General features: G+C 40.6%; 1 long non-coding RNA gene across 1 annotated transcript; it reads left to right on the top strand.

Moving 5' to 3' along the window:
* Nucleotides 1-360: 360 nt before the first annotated feature.
* Nucleotides 361-4,894, top strand: LOC125939746 (uncharacterized). The gene is made up of 3 exons (XR_007463115.1): nt 361-449; nt 3,626-3,688; nt 4,756-4,894. It is a non-coding gene; the product is annotated as an uncharacterized LOC125939746 (long non-coding RNA).
* Nucleotides 4,895-5,112: the final 218 nt, after the last annotated feature.

Below are 5,112 nucleotides of genomic sequence, written 5' to 3'. Positions count from 1 at the left end.
TCAATGATCTGACACTCGTCTGCAACGTTTCCACTGTTCTTTTGAATAACTAATTTGCTCCTGACCAATATGACGGACCATCCAGTCTTGATATGACAGAGTCTATCAGGACTCAGCAAATAACCCTCCATCTAAGCGCAGCGTAGTTCAAAAGCCACAAAATGAAATGTCCAATAGCCTGATTAGGGGATGGTGTATTAGTGATTTTAGTTTTTTCCATAACGTGAATTCTTCCATCAATGAAAATTTTCACATTACTTTTTATAATAATATTATCTTCTGCTCACAAATTTGATTGAGCTTAGAATAACGCGTCTCACAATCGTGGCATTTGTTTCTGATTAAAATGGCATACTTGGACGCCGTTATAAATAAGGCCTACAGGACAGGGCTTCTATTATACCTGCAGCTTTTGCAAACCATACTCAAGGCTTCAAGCACAAGCACTGGTGAGCAAAAAACTACGTTAACCACCTAATCACAAGCATTTCTTATCGCTGCGCATATTTTTAATTTCTGAACATGTTATCACTATTCATTATGACTGAAGTTTACTGATTTTAATGTGTTTCTCTGTGATTATTCCACACATTGGCATTTTGCAACTGAGTCCAACGGGCAGCATTGTGTCCTCATGAATAAGAGATTATTTATTTTTAAAATGAGAAAGGCACGAACACTTTTGTTGTACTTCAAGATAACATTGGTATCAGAAAGTAAGGGAAACACAATTTATGGCTAAGTCCACGTTTACTCACGTCTTTCGAGTCATACTGCCTCATATAAAGCGCGAGAATAAGTTGATAGAAAGTTCTGTATTTTTTTGTTAAAAAATTAGGGGAGGATCCTCCTGATTTTGCACGATCCTTGATAATCTCACAAAATGCGCAGCATTATCAATTTACCTTGCTGTGCTTGGGAGAAGGAAAAATAAAAACTGAATGAAAGATATCGTAAGCAAATGGTACCTGCGGGCCAAGGACTACAAGCCCATCCTATTCTCATATTGTGCTACGCTTTTGTTTCACACAACCACCACTCAATACGAATATTAACTCCGCTATACGAGTGGCACCGACGTATTGCATAGCGAATAGCCGCGCCATGGTAGGAACAATTTCCTGCGTCGAATGTCAGTATCAACTGCCTTAACACAGCAACAGCCGACTGCTACAGTTCCTTGCCAATAATGCTTCCATGTTGTGGTCTTTACAATAGACACTTTGAACAGTCTATACATTGTATGCATTTTTCGTAAACTGATCAGAATGCTCAGTGCCCCGTGCTTTTCTGCCCGTAAAGTATTGGGAGTCTATACTTAGAATCATTTTAAACGAAGGTTTTTTTATCTTTCTTAAATTCCTGCTGATAGTCTTCCTCACGCGCTGTTCCTAGGAAGTGTGTAGGTTATAGCTTGGCAGATAAGCTTCTACATAAGCAAGCACACAATAAGTACATGTCCTAGCGTCTAGATGTACCGGAATGTCGCACGAAATCTTTTTGTTCAACTTTTCGTTTCGGTTTACCGGAAATGCTTAAGATCATGTTCAACTCCGGACCCCAAAAATGCAAATTTGCAAAAGTGGAAATTTGTTAAGCACAATTACTCGACGTAGCTGCAAAGCTGTACTGAAAGCTTGACAGTTTTGTTCTTGAGTTAAAACCTAGTCTTAAATGTATTAGGCAGATCCAGCACCAATGCTGAAATATTTGTGAAGTGAAGCCTAAACAAGAGAACGAGATAGAGATGACAATATGTTAAGGACATGCAGAGAGGTCATCTGGTCTGCTACTCAGTCAGGCGCGAACAGAAAAGAGCGCGAAAATCGGACTGGGGAGTAATCATGGGGACAGGCTGAAAGCAGGATGCGATTATATACAAGTTCGTGTTCAAAGGCACCAGTCATAGCCTTGTATCGAGGCTTGCGTTGACTATAGTAAGGTATGCGACCGGGTTAGTTAGTTTTAATCCATGACGTATGACAGCGCGTGTTAACTAAATATCCTAAGAGAGCCTTGATGGCTCGTTTTGTTGATAATAGTGGGCCCCAAATCAAGGTAGCGTCTTTCTTGAATAAGAGGGCGTGCAACGTCTACAAATGTTCGGACAAATCAACGGAAGGAGGAGCTGAGGCGGAAGTCTTTAGCGCATGTTGGCATGAGAAAGTATTTCCGTGCGCACAATTTATCTTAATCAGGGTGACGAAATGTACGGTCAAGGACGATGTAACATTTATGTTCCTGTTAATTGGCACTCACGAAGAGGTGAATGCCTGCCGTTCACAGCCATACTGGGGACAAGCAAAAATTATACGTGCTTCACTGTATCAGACTGTCGAGTCCCCGGAGTCCGATGCGATCCAGGTATTATTGCCTCAACCAAAAATTTAGTCTGCGCACCTGCGTGATACATCCAAAACCGTGCTGATGGTGCTGCTACATTCAAAATCATGGTAAAATAGTGTGTACTTACGAATCGGGCCGCACAGTTGAACCACAAGCGGAGGCAAAGTAGAACGAAAAGCTCGGCAAAAGGTGGCAATCTTAACCAAAAGCCCTTATTTTTTGTTGTCTTTCGATTTCGCTGCGGAGTTAAGGAATCGTCACCGGTTGGTTCAATTTCAGTTGCAGCAAAAGTAACGTTTTTGCCGGTTTCCGGTATTTGTATCATTTTTGGCTTGATAGACTGGTATGTACGCTCCCTGTTATCCAAGCATACCATCGGTATAGATTATCTTCACTCTTCCTGCAAAAGTTCAGCGTGTTTCTGGGGTCTCATTTGTGCGTTTACTCCTCCGTTATATGGAAATTGCAGTAAAATCCACTTATCCATGCGTTTTCAACTGCGTGACAAACTTTGCTAGCTATCGATGTCGAAGTACAAGGATTAGAAAATTTTAAAAAGAAACAAAAAGAAACGTACGCTAGACAATAGGAAGTGTAAGCTGCCGAGCAGGTTAGGGCACACACAGTTCTAGAAGAATAACTTTAGAAGAAAGGGGGCCACTCCATTTCGGCACGGCTGTACAAAGCGAACAAAAAAATGTCGGTGGCAGAAATAATCAAAGGTGGTCACGAATCATCGAAGCCGCTGCTTAGCTCTGCCGCATCTTACATGTATAGCGAAGGACGCGTTTTGGTATTGGCACGCTGTTGGCTCTGTGAATGTGCCTAGCTGAACATGCTACAATCTATGGCTGGAGCTTAACATTGAACAAACTGTGCACATTTTCTAACTTCATTTCCAGCTTTGAAAGCTAATACGTTTACTACAGCTTCAGTATTTCACTACGACCTACCGATAAGTTAGATCGCTGTGTAATTTATGGTTGTGTCAAGTTGTTTATGAAGGAATCACGTAAGTCGTGTGATAAAAGTGGATTATTGGAAATGCGGTGCCAAAAAAGCGAATCGACCACGATTGTAAAAACTGATAGAGCTGCCAGAAGGTTGGCCTAGAAAAAGACTCACTTCATAGCTCATATGTGCAGCTTTGAGTTATCAGTTTAATAAGAGCAACTAAGGTAAAATATATCTAATCCCTAATATCTGCTAAAATGTATCGCTCTGAGGCGACGTTATTTGGATGCCTCAGGGATCTCTGACTTCATCTATTTTTCTGCAGCGCCTGTCAACATGAACTCTGTCTTGGGAATGGACCTTCTTGCGGCTATTGCGGTGGCCATAGGTAACCATAACTTATCAAACTGTCTGATACTTTAATGAGGGCTTTTTGAATATGATATTCGGAGAGGTATTGTTTGCGCCAGGAGTGATGACCTTTTATGTTTACGTGCATACACTAAATCAATATGGCCTCAACGAATAGAATTCATATCATAACAATCCTGCGTTGTAAAAGCTAAGAAGGCCCCAGAACTAAACAGATAGATTAGTAAAACCCAAATGATTTTTTGTCTTGTGTATTATTATCTCTTTACTGGGTATTTGGCATAGGATTAGATACAAAAAATAAGGAAAGAAAAGTTTTATCTTTAAACAACTACTTGTATTTATTTACTGCGTTAGCGAAATATTATTTATCTATTAACGGACAGGAGACATTGATTTGTTTATAAAGATCAAGGGCTCAACTGGCTTTCGAACCATTACATTGTGTGACGACAACGGCAACAAAAGCAGCCTGTGGGGTTTGCAGCCTTGGCTCACATTGAGATAGTGCCAAAAAATGTTACATTGTGGGTGCCTTAGGAAGCAGAATACCAGAGGGTGTAGTTCTCAATTCAAATAACAGGGTACATTGGGTGCTTCTGCCTTCTCTCCTTTCATTCCGCTTCAGCGCCATTATAAATAGACTTCTACAATCTTTCTATCCTTGCTAAAGCGAGAAGTCTCTTTACTTTCAGCCTGCCGCTTTTTTGTCATAACGGTGACACATTTAAGCAAGTGATCTCATATTTAAAAGGATATGTAATTTCGACAGCTGAAGCAGAAAAGAACTGATTATACTAGACATGCTGTTTGGCGTGCTTAGGGCGCCATAAAAGGCTTCATTGTCGTCAGACAATTTCAGATTCCAGTTACAGAAAACATCGCTCTTAGGCACTGATCGAAACCGACTTGTAATGCACCAGCTTTTCCTTTGATGCTAATAATTTTGTCATGGTTAAATATCCTATCAGAAATCAGAATTATATCGGGACAGTTACCGAACGTCGAAATCTCTTGCAACACTAACATGCATGTTTCAAAGTAAAGTTGTCATCTAATAAGTTACGCAATCTGTATTTTCAGCTCTGATCATCATGGAACCCAACGAAGCTGCTGCTCTTGGAGGCTTCGTCGGAGGATCTGATGGAATCGGAAAGAGAAGGAAGTGAACGAGCATTCACCGTGGATGATGTCAGGCGTCTAGGTTTTCGATGACAAAGCCATTGATCGTGCAATAGAGTGTGGAAATAAAAGAATGCACGAGTTGCGAAATTATAGTATTGCTCTAAAGTCTTACTTCAACCCTACAAAGTTTTGCCAGCGGTTTTTCCGAGGGAACTCAGCACATTAGGCCTTGGTTATTTTCGATCCTTAAGGCTTTTAGGTTGCTACAAAAGCACTAAAAATAATGCTTTCCCCTTCCACGAATATTCATAGATT

This window comes from Dermacentor silvarum, chromosome 8 (assembly GCF_013339745.2).
Source record: "Dermacentor silvarum isolate Dsil-2018 chromosome 8, BIME_Dsil_1.4, whole genome shotgun sequence".
Classification (NCBI taxonomy): domain Eukaryota; kingdom Metazoa; phylum Arthropoda; class Arachnida; order Ixodida; family Ixodidae; genus Dermacentor; species Dermacentor silvarum.
This window is presented reverse-complemented; position numbering and strand designations above follow the sequence as displayed.